This window comes from Prionailurus bengalensis, chromosome B1 (assembly GCF_016509475.1).
Source record: "Prionailurus bengalensis isolate Pbe53 chromosome B1, Fcat_Pben_1.1_paternal_pri, whole genome shotgun sequence".
Taxonomy (NCBI): domain Eukaryota; kingdom Metazoa; phylum Chordata; class Mammalia; order Carnivora; family Felidae; genus Prionailurus; species Prionailurus bengalensis.
The window spans coordinates 75740289-75752828 of NC_057344.1; positions in this window are offsets into that span (position 1 = coordinate 75740289).

Consider the following 12540-nt stretch of genomic DNA (forward strand, 5'->3'; position numbering starts at 1 on the left):
ATTGATCTGCCCCCCTTTGGTGTTCCGGGGACAATATGATTGAGGGTCTGTCACAGATACAGATTGGTCAGAGAACACTGACTTTCACATCTTGAAAAGAGGGTTGAACCTGTGTGGATTTTTCCTGCATAATTTTGTTTATCCCTAGAGTGATTTCCTGGCAAGCTTCTATTGATTGGAAGCTTCTATTGATAGCTTCTATTAATGTGATTTTGGTAAGCTTCTATGGTCCAGACTTCTTGTCCCTTTAGAAATCTGGCTTTTACCATCAGTTCTGTGGAACTGACATCACAGACATGTGGAAACTCCCAGCCTTACAGGACTCTTTAAAAAAAATTTTTTTTTTTTAGTTTATTTATTTTTTGAGAGAGAGAGGGAGAGAGAGCAGGAGAGTGGCAGATAGAGAGGGAGAGCAAGAATCCCAAGTAGGATCTGCACTGTCACTGTCAGTGCAGAGACTGATGTGGGGCTCAAACTCACGAACCATGAGATCATGACCTGAGCCAAAATCGAGAGTCGGATGCTTAACCGACTGAGCCACCCAAGCATCCCAGGACCCTTTAAGTATTCTCCTCCAGGGCTTCCTAAGAGGAAATTCTCCCCCTGTTCCTTATACTAGACTTTGAAGTCACTCCTTTCTCTGTGTTGCTATAGAAAGACCAATCCTGTTCTGGGAGAGAGCCTTTATGGACCCAAAGACTGACCAAATCTCTCCTCAGTCTTCTCAGCAGAACTGAGTGACACAGCCCTGTAGCTTGCCTTTTCTATTCCTGCCTTCCTTCTTCCCAACCCACCCTCCTCTCCCATCATGCCGAAACCATTTTTGTGTTTTAACCTTGAATGTCCTGCAAAGTCCTCTGATTCCTTCCTCAGTTTAGTCCTCACTTCCTGAAGAATGGCAAATTATAATTTAATAAGAGGATAAAGTTTATTTTTAGAATAAAATTTAGGTTATACTAAATACATGTATAAATGTGTAGGAATGTGTTTGAGAAGACATATACAAACAAAAAAATAAAAATCACAAAATAGATAAGTGAAAAAATAAAAACCAAAAAGATAAAAATCACCTTTAACCTTATCACTTAGAGACAGACATTGTTTCCATTTTGATATGCGTACTAACGGTCTTTTGGAAAAAAACCTGTAGGTACGTGTTTTTAATAAAATGGGACAATACTATTTATAACTTTCTTTTTATCCCTGCTAAATAATACATTAGGGATATTTTTCATGTCATTAATCTTTGACATCATTGGAAATGACCACATGATATTCCATTTCATCAATGTTCCTAATTTATTCAACAAATGTCTTCTTGTTTCCGATTTTTATCTCATTACTGATGAGATGGTCACATTTATGCCTAAACATTTGCACACATACCAATATAAAGAGGTAATTCTGAGTGGAATTACTAGATCCAGGATACGAAAAATGGCGAATTGCGTTACAAATCAGCCACAGGGCTGAGGTTTAGAATCTGATCTGCTGAAGAGATTGAGAATTTGAGATAAGAGGAAAGATAAGAAGCAAATGAGGCTGTTTGAGAAGAATGTGAAGAACACAACTAGCGAGGGAGACGAATAAGAGAGCTGATGCTTAGCTTGTACACAAAAACATCTTGAGGAATGGGGTCCATACGATACTTCAGAAATTTTGTCAGACTTAACTGGAAAACTTACTTTCTACTTTGGACAACTCAGCACTTCTCCCTATATCTCTTGACATGTTTCCTCAGTGAAAAAGTTCTTAGATCAAGGTCAGATGGCAAGATCAAGGTCTCCATAGGTTTTTTAAAAAGGATTAATAGAAGGAAGTTTGAAAGGCAGCATTGTTGATTTCACATAGTATTGCAAATTTCCCCCGACAAATCAAAGCTGCAGTAGGCTATATAACCACCCCCATCCTTATGACCTTTGGAATAAAAGATGTGAAATGACTGTTGTGACATGTTTGTCTCTTTTGTGACAAGTCTGGTAAGGGTGTTGTCCCAGTTGTTTTAATGTCTGACTAAAATAGAACCTTGAAATAAATATAGCAGGCTGATTCCCCTTGCAGAATAGTTCACAAATACAATTAGGCTTAGGGAAGGATTTTGAGATTGTGTCCAATGAGGCTATTTTATTATTTTATTTTATTTTATTTTATTTTATTTTATTTTATTTTAGAGAGAAAGAGCACATGAGCAGGAGAGAGGGGCAGAGGGAGAGAGAATCCAAAGCAGGTTCCATGCTCAGTGTGGAGCCAGATACGGGGTTCAATCCCACAACTCAGGGATCACGACGTGAGCTGAAATCAAAAGTCAGGAGCTCAACTGACTGAGCCACCCAGGTGCCCCCAGTGAGGCCATTTTATTTTAAAAAAAATTTTTTTTCAATGTTTTATTTATTTTTGGGACAGAGAGAGACAGAGCATGAACGGGGGAGGGGCAGAGAGAGAGGGAGACACAGAATCGGAAACAGGCTCCAGGCTCTGAGCCATCAGCCCAGAGCCCGACGCGGGGCTCGAACTCACGGAGCGCGAGATCGTGACCTGGCTGAAGTCGGACGCCCAACCGACTGCGCCACCCAGGCGCCCAGTGAGGCCATTTTAACATGACTTAGGGCGCCTGGGTGGCTCAGTCAGTTGAGCATCTGACTTCAGCTCAGGTCATGATCTCATGATTCATGGGTTCGAGCCCCATGTCAGGCTCTGTGCTGACAGCTCAAAGCCTGAAGCCTGCTTCGGATTCTGTGTCTCCCTCTCTCTCTGCCCCTCCCCTGCTCACGCTCTGTCTCTCTGTCTCAAAAATAAATAAACATTAAAAGTTTTTTAATTAAAAAAACATGACTTGAGGAAATTAATAATAAAAATCACTGTCTGATGTCTTGGTGGCCATGGAATGTGCCCTCGATTCTGGACTTGCATATTGGTTCAAGCCAGGATGACTCTGGAAACCAGAGAAAACATAAGGCACACCAAGCAAAGAAGGAAAGAGAGAAGGCAAGAAGGAGTCAAAGAGAAGAGTAAGGAAAAGAGAAGGCAAGAAAAGAAAGAGGTACAAAAGGAGAGGAAATAGAAAGACTGGTTCATTGCTGACAATGGCATGAGAGTAACGATTTGCTAACCATGTTCTGAAAACTGTACCAGGAGTCTTAAAATACTGCATTCTCTTCTCCTCCAGAAGAAGAAGAAAAAAAACACAAAAGCTTTTTTTTTTAATTTTTAATTTTTATGTCAGCTTGCATAGCATTGGCCCTTAACACACACACACACACACACACACACACACACACACGCAGGCAGTACTTAAACAGTCTCCCAGGAACTAAACAGAACGAATGTCAGAGTCCTTGACGGGTTAGTCTGTGATGAGCCAAACAAACAGAACCTCTTGGGAATGCACTTGTAGGAAATCCCTTCATGGGTGCTTCAAACACAGCTCAAGGGCAGGGTCTTTGACGTCCGTTCTTCTCGAATGGGTTCTTTGGCATAGACCTCTCCAGAAATGTAAACCCCACTTCTCAACATTGTCACCAGGATGGAGAGATCCTACAGCTGACAGCAGTGACTGGCAGGAGCCTGGGAAAGTACAATAATATTCTAAGTTGTCTTTAGTCTTATTTTTATTTAGGCTAATTTGCATGACTGGTTTATGCCAAACGAAGATATTTTTCTTTCTCCTTGGAATAGCTTCATGTTAAAATATCACTCTTTTCAAAATGCCCAAATATTACTGTGATGAATAATAAGACAGATGGAAAATAGGAAGGGCGGAGCAAGTTCAAAACGCTTTCTACATGGCAGAATAAATTAGCCTTGCAGATTCCCAACCTCCGTCTACTTTACCCATCTCAGGGCACCTTCCACTCCATCCTGTGGAGATGTAAGGACCAGAGAGGATCTCAGCTTCCACAGGAACCACATCAAACTCTACTGGCTCCCTACGTGGGACCTGTTCAAAGGGCATGTGGCAGCTCACAGTGAGCTTAGTGTGATATACTCTAAGGAGGGAGCAAGCCCGAGGAAAGCTTCCAGGCTGTGGGGTTTGCTGCTTGCGGAACTCTGCCTGAAGCATCAACCGTTTTCCACGAGGAGTACCAAGAATCCAGTGCAATGTGGATTTTCAGAAAATGGAGGATTGCAAGGAGTTCTTTCTCCCTCTAAGCAGACGAAGGCAGGAAGCAACTACCAGCAAAATATTTGACTAAATCAGGTTCACAGTTTTGTGTTGCTAGTAAGAGGGGTGTGTCTGTTTGATCCCCATGGTGGCAGCTGCCATCCTGATGGATTCCAGTGTTGTTCCCCCAACTATAGCGTGCTTCTGTCTCTCCTTCCTCTACCAAAACCTAGCCCACCCTCCAAGGCCCACGTGAAATGTCAGCCGCTCTCCCAGGAAGCCTCTCCCATGTAGATGCCTCCTTTCTGTACCAGCTCTTCTCTCCACTAAACAATTTAGAGATTAATAATGTAGCAACAGGAGAGAGATTAAAAAGCCATCTGGTGAGCAGCCCCTGACACAGCCTAAAATACCTACAAACACAAAAAGAGATGAGAGCTCACAGCAAAAGCAAGGACTTGGAGTCAGACACACGTGCATTCAGTTTCTCGACCTACTAACTAGCTGTGTAGTTTGGGGAGTGGTTATTTAACCTCTTCATGCTTCAGTTCTGAGAATAATCGTAACACTTACCTCATAGGGTTTGAGAGATGAGTGGATTATAATTCTAAACAGGATAAGTGGCCTGAACATTAGCTATTGTAACTATGCCTTGCAGTGGGCTGGACCACCTAGCGCCATGATCCTGGGGGATGGTCCGCTAGCTTACTGACTGATGAACCCGACTGAAAAGGCAACTGCCTGTTGCCATCAACAAAAGCCTGTAAGTGGGCAGAAGGACTCACTGTTTCTGACCTTCAGTCTACTCCTGAGTGCCAAGAGCTCACGGTACCATAGTTCATTCATTCATTCATTCATTCACTGAACAAATATTTAGTGACTGCCCTAGTAAGTACTGAGTACTAATCTGGGAACTGGATATAGAACAATCAACAAGGCTAACAAAAATGCATGCTCTCTTGGAATTTATAAAGAAAAACAGAAATAGAAGTAAAATAAATGATGGTAAGGTAGAGGCCCGGGGAAAGTCACCAAGTGGCTCTGACCCTGGGGCAGAGGAGCCTCCATCCCATGGGGGGTGATGACTGCAAGAACTAAGAGTTCTGAATGCCCTGGGGAGCACCGAGGCCCCTCTCAGCCGGCAACCTGCTGGGGAAGTCAAGGGCACTCTCTGCTATTGCGGCCCCTGGGGGGCCGCAGGGACTCGGCCTGAGACCCAAGGTGGCCCCGGTTCCTTCCTCCCCTTAACTGTCCCTTCCGAAGTGGTGGCCCAGAAAGCATCTGTTAAGAAAAATACCTCATGCTGGTTTTATTTATTAGTTTCATCTTCAGCCTAAGGGAGCTGTAAGCATGTTGAGGACAAAGCCCAATTCTTATACTTGAATTGTGCACGATAATTTTCTTAGGGCTAAGTAACAATCATAATAGCAAGTGCTTACTGAGTACTCACCACATGCCATTGTCCCAAGCACATCATGGGCCTTGACTCCTTTAACCCTCACTCCACACCATGAGGTGGTACTTATCATTGTCTCCAGAGGAGGAAATGGAGACACAGGGAGATTAAATACCTTGCCTGCGGTCACTCAGCTGGTCAATAGCAGTTTAGCCTTAAAGTTACTGTGATGGGCTGAATTGCATCCCTCTGAATTCATATGGTGAAGTCCTAGCCCCCACTACCTCAGAATGTGACTCTATTTGAAGATGGGATCCTTAAAAAGGAAATTAAGTTAAATGAGGTTGTTAGGGTGCGTCTAATTCAATATGGCTTCTATCTTTATAAGAAGAGGAATTTGGACAGGGGTGCCTGGGTGGCTCAGTCGGTTAAGCCACCGACTTTGGTTTAGGTTATGATCTCACAGTTCGTGGGTTTGAGCCCCACGTAGAGCTCTGTGCTGACAGCTCAGAGCCTGGAGCCTGCTTCAGATTCTGTGTCTCCCTCTCTCTCAAAAATAAATAAACATTAAAAACAAAAAAGAAGAAGAAAGCTAACATTAATGAAACCTAGTATATGCCAGGCAATGTGCTTAGGCATCTTCACATAACTCAGCTCGCGTCTCAACCATAAGAGACACTGCTACACAGGACCGGGGTGAGGCAGGAGAGGCTCCTTTGCTGGCCCCTCAGAGTGTGGCCTCCTTCAGCTTTACGCCACAGATGCCTCATACTAGCCCCGGCCCTGTGGCTCCACCACACTCTTCCCCCTCACGGTGGCCCGGCCACCCGCCCCTGTGCAGAGAGAGCTCTCTCTCAGAAGCCGGCTAGGACAGCAGGAGGTCAGGAATCGGTGGAATGTGAAGGGGGGCGCTGGAGGATTCACATTCCCGGGCAAAGTCCAAGATAGCAGAAAAGGTTTATAGCCCCAAGAGAAGACCCAGAATATAAACAGAGAGATAAACGGGGCTATTTTAAATGGCTGCCCAAGAAATGCTTTTGTGCTATGCATATACCAACGGAAAAGGAGAAAAGCAAGTGCCTCAGCTCAGGTCAAAGACATTTTAACATACATTTACAGGGCACTTTCAAAAGTCCCAGCAGCACTTAGGTAGAAGGAGTTTCTTTTATTCGCATCGTGTTTAGCTCTATCACTTCCCTTCCTCCTTTACTGATGAGCACAAGTAAGAGCTAAATGAATTTTGCTAACGTAATATCCCTGAAGGGTGACTGAGCCTTGTGTTTTAGCTAGGTCAGTATCTGTATTCAAGTCCACAAGAGAACTTCGTTTTGAAATTTGATGCTAGGAAAAGCTTTGTTTCCTTTTCTGCCATAAGAGCTACAGAAGTTAACTAGGTTTCCCCTTTTACAGTGGCTACCAGGAAACTCAGAGTTGTGGTTAAGTTTCAACTGTTGCAACTATGTTTTTACTGCTTTTACTATTCCCATTGTTTGATCCTGATTTTCTGTCCTATCTGTACTTATGGCATCGTTGCACATACTTTTCTTAGAAATTACTGTGCATTCTTTGGGAAAAGAGAGTATAAACGAAAAACCAAACAGGTTCTATTAGCTGTCCCTAAATCTAGCTTCTCGAACTAAGAATTTCTAAATAACTTCTGTTTTGGTCATTGCTTTAACAGCCTTGGCCACTCTGGTATGACAGAGACATTGCCTTAGTACCTGTGGCCCCCACAGGAAATAATAATTTGAGTTCAGAGTGTATTATTTACCCATTACTACATTTTGAAAAGCTTAGCAACTTAAAACAACAAGCATTTATTGTCTCACGGTTTCTGTGAGTCAGGAATGTGCAAGTAGCTAAACCGGGTGGTTCTGGATTAGTCTTTCATGAGATTTTGGGCCAAGATGTTGCCCAGGGCTGCGGTCATCTGAAAGCTTAACTGAAGCCGGAGGGTCTGCTTCCTGGAAAGCTTCACGCCCCCTTGCATGACAAGTGATCCGGAGGGTGCAAGGCCTGAGCTCTGATGCCCTTTATGACCCAGTCTTGGGAGTTACATGACATCATTTCCATTGTATTCTACTCACGAGAAGTGAGTCACTAGGCCCAGACCACACTCACGGGAAGGGGAACTAAGCTCTACCTTTTGACGGGAAGAGTATGAAAGAATTGGGGACATATTTTTAAAACGCTGTTCAGAATATGAAGCTGCTTTCATTTTTTTTTTAAGTACATGCAACCAAGGCACAGCTTGGTATTCAGCGTGCCTTTACCTAGATGCAAAGTAGGACAGAAACGAGGATGAGAAAGAAATGCTTTCCTCAATTGATATGCTGCCAGCCACATCCAACAACTGCAGGCTCCATGAAGTTCCAAACACAGGCAGACGTGGGAGAGAGAACATGACCCCAAAAAGAGTGGGAAAAAGAAAGAGAAGGATCAAAATTTCAAAAGGGAAGAAAGGGAACTATGTTCCTAGCTAATCTTAAAAGTCAGCCAGCCCCACTGGAAACCACAGCAGAACACTAAGAGCAAGGTGGCAAGGTCTAATGCGTCTAAAAATTACTTTCATCTTTTGTCAAGCCTTCTAGTTAGACCCCAGGTGAGAAACATGAGTGGTGACTCAGAAAGCAAGGTTGATAAGAGCTGAGTTCATCTCTAGAGGTGACGAGGGTGTTGGAGAATGGGGACTCGAGGGGGTATTAATCACAGCTCAAATTGTTGTAGATCAATGTTGCCAGGAAAAGTCTAGTAACTCCATTTGGCCAGACGCTGGGTGCCTGGCATATCCCCCTGCTGTTCTGGATCCATGCTGTGGGGATACTGAGCTTCTCATTAATTTAAAGATCTCCCCCTCATAGTGCAAGAGGCAACAGGAAATAGGGAAGCTCTCTAACTCATCTTAATATGCTTGCTTTGGAGATTGAACACCTTAGTGCTAAGGTTGATTCACAAGACGGTCAAGTTTTTCTTCGACTTAAAGTCATCTTTGCTCTGGCCAAATTGCCATAAGATACCTCAATACACACCAACTAAGCAATCATGAGGTGCACAACATTCTTGTTATGTGGGAATTAACTGGCCTAAAATATGGGCAGCCAGAGGGTATATTATGGAATGAAGCATGGAGCTTAGAGCTCTTTTTCTTTAGTAAGAAACCCAGGTGCCGCTTGGGTGGCTCAGGGGTTGAGCAGCTGACTCTTGATTTTGGCTCAGGTCATGATCTCAGGGACATGGGATGGAACCCCACACTGGGCTCCACACTGAGTGCAGAGCCTGCTTAAGATTCTCTCTCTCTCTCTCTCTCTCTCTCTCTCTCTCTCTCCCTCTGCCCCTCTCCCCTGCTTGCACTCTCTCTCTCTAAAATAAGATAAAATTAGTAAAATAAAAATAAAATAAAATAAAATAATACAATACAATACAATAAAATAAACCCAGTTACCTACAGACATTAAATTTGTTCATTCACTGGCATTTAACCACACAGCACCCACCTCCACCCTTTGGTCCACCTCCCACCCCACCACGCCCACTGTCTGACCCAGCAGAAGACACTTCCCAGGCCTCCTGAGTCTGATTCTGTGCCCTCCTCTGGGCATCCATAGGAGCCCTATGCATAATAAATGCCCATTGTGTTATGCTTATCTGACAAAGGGTCCGTTTGTACTTCAGATGTGAGCCCTAGAGGGAAGGGATTCAGACTCAGTAACATTTGTGCTGAGCCTGAGATGGTGCTGAGGCAGGTGCTTTACTTTGAGAAAACCATCCCAGGAGTAGGGATGGAGCGTGGGGAGGGAGAAACAGGGAAGGAAGGGAAACCAACGCAAGGGTACGTTCTTGATGTGGTCACCACTGGGTGAGGGACAGCATGTAGATATGTGCTCCCACCCCTTACTGGTCAAGAAGTGCAATAAACCCCTCACCCTTCCAGGTCCCGTGGGATGTGCATCAGTGCAGGGCTCTCTGTGGGCACCAAACACGTGTGTGGGAAAAGCCTTAGGGCAGCAGAGATGTGGTGCTGTTGGGAAGCTGGTTGCCACAGAGGTGGCTCATTTAAAAGGTATAGGCGGGGCGCCTGGGTGGCTCAGTTGGTTAAGTGTCCGACTTCAGCTCAGGTCACGATCTCGCGGTCCGTGAGTTCGAGCCCCGCGTCAGGCTCTGGGCTGATGGCTCGGAGCCTGGAGCCTGCTTCCGATTCTGTGTCTCCCTCTCTCTCTGCTCCTCCCCCGTTCATGCTCTGTCTCTCTGTCTCAAAAATAAATAAACATTAAAAAAAATTAAAAAAAAAAAAAGGTATAGGCAAAGGATATGAGGCAAGGACAAGAGGTGACCGGACAGTGACCAGACAGGAGAAAGAGAAAACAATTCAGATCCCATTGCATTAATCTAGCCAAAGGTGATAGGGACTTGAATTCACACCTAATCTGTGGGTACAGAGAGGAGGAAGCCGCGGGGAGAGCTATTTTGGAGAGCACACTGGTAGACCTTGCATTTTCGATGTGGGTGAAGGGAGACAGGGCAACAAGGCTGAGAATGCCTCTCTGAGCTGCCTGGGCAGAGGGTAAACCCAAGAACACAGGAGGAAGAGAGTGGAAATTGAGAAGCCTGGGTCAGGGAGGGGGTGCGACAGTCATGGAGGACCTTGGAAGTAGCTGGAGACCAAGGCTTAAGGAGAGGGAATGAAAAAGTGCCAGTGAGGGCCGAGCTGAAGTGACAGGCTGTGAATTCGGCTTATATTGGCCCCAAGCTGCATGGTGTTGACGGTTTCTGTAGGCTGGATGAAGGAAGAAGTAATGTGGACAGCAGATCTGATCTGAGCTTGGGGCTTTTCTGGGTGGGTCTGGAAGAACGAGGGAACAAAAGAATTGAAAATATGCTGAAAGTGTGAAAATATGCTGAGACCACGTATTACATTTTATGACAGGTTCTAGATGGTGTTGGCAACCTTTTCATATGCTCCAGATTCTTAAATTAATACATGTAATATGGTGATTTGTCCTGTTGGTGAAACCTGAGAAAGACACGCAATGTATCTGGTATTGGTGCTATTTAGTATTTATGGCCAAAATTTTCTCTTTCTTTTTTACTGGCATTGGCCAGAAGCTCCTAGTAGGTTTCCCAGGCAGCTGAAATGAGCTCCCGGTGACTCCCCTACAAGGGCTGAGTTAGTAAACGTTTACAAGGCACATCCTGATGTGGCTTTGCTGGCACTCAGCTGCCCTGCGAGTGACAGTCACGTAGAAAAGCCGGAAGGGCTTTGAGTGGTCTCTCCCCCACTCAGGACTCCAGCGGCATGTGCTTGCCTCTCGGCCATGTTTTAGTGCTCATTTTTCGTTTTCTGCACTTCACCCCTCCCTTTTCCCTCTCCTCCCACCTCTTCCCTAGCCGTGCCTCGCTCCAGTCCCTGGTACTGTAAGGTGACAAGAAAATATTAGAATCCGCCCCAGCATGTTCCCGTGGGTCATTTCCTTGAGTCCTGCATTGGTTTTGCAAGTGCTCCGATGACCCTGAAGAGAGCCGAAGCCTGGGGCAAGGCTGGCCCTCTCCACCACTGCAGGTGCTTTGTTATTCAGGATGGAGGCCACAGCTGTTCTTCCCCTTGTGAGGTCACAGGGTGGGGGACAGGACCTTAACCCAACTCTGCCGAAAGCTCCAGGCCTTTTGTTTTCTCTGGTTCTTTTGTTAAGGGCTTCTCTGTCTATGCGAACAGTATTCCATCTAGAGTGAGTTTTCAAACTCTTGACATTTGCTTTAAAGGTAAGTCTGCTTTGAAGACTGGTGGAAATTTCAATCATATTCCTATTCATAGTCAAGGAGTGAGTGGGAACTAAAAATATCAGCGTTTTGGATTTTTTTTTTCTCTCTCCTGAAGCCCTGAACAGAAGCACAGCAAGTTCTCCAAGCGAGGTGGTCTGGCCCCCTCTGCCCCATGGCCAGCCCACTGCCCCCATATCTGCACCAGCTCCAGGAGACCCACAGCTCTCCCGCAAAAGCACCCACGAGTTTTCAAGGCCGATTTTCTAAATATCTGAAATGAAGTTCCCTAAATACATTACAAATTTAACAGGCAAGACAATTTGGCTACAGAAAACCCTCAGAGCAGTCAGGATGTTCGAAGTATTAAAAGCCAAATTAGCTGACAAGTATCATCTCCACTCTATGTGCAGCCTGACATCAAGCAGTTCTAAAAGTTATTAGCAAGGCATTGTGGCCAGAGAGAGCTACGTGCTGCTTTCAAGCCCACGTTCATTATTCATTGGCTGGTTCTGCCTGTGCCCTTACAGGGCAGTTAGTGTCTCTAGGCGTGAGCAAGCCAAGCAAGTGCGGGATTGGAAAATATTTTACTTGAAAGGCAATTCTAGCACAGATACTGATTTACCATTGATGGCTTCTTGTGAGTCAGTCTTTCTAAAAGAGGAAAGTTTCTTAAAAAAAAAAAAAAAAAAAAAAAAAACCTCCAAAATCTGTCAACTTCTTTTTAACCAGATCTGTCTTCTGGAGTTAGATTTAAATTAAGACAAGATGACTCACTCTGCCAATGCCTCATTAAAATAGAGATATCTTAAGAAAGCCAGAAGTTTGGACGTTAAGAGGTTGGACACAAATTGTTCTTCCATTTCTGGAGTTCTGCTCTTCCAAAGACAAAGACATCTGGCCAAGTTCTTATTTCTTGCCCAACAGGGTCAGGTTGCCCCCTTAGCAATGTGGGCACACATTCTGATTGACAGGCCGAGTTACCAGTCCGTAGCCAAGGTAATAACCATTTGGTAGGACTATACCAAAGCTAATTATTAAAGTTAATTAACCGGAGGCTTAATTAACTTGTTAGCCATCCAACAGTGGAAATAGTGCTAACGGTCACTAAGGGACTGGTCAGTCCTCTGCTGTTTTATTTTAGGTTAAGGGCAAAGCAAGAAAATATTTACCAGTGAAACAGAACAAAAGAAAAACTTGCTAAAGATCAGAGGCACCATGGTAACACTCCATTCTGAATGCTGTGCTGCAGCCAGAAGACAAGCGATAATGGTAACAATTTCTGGTA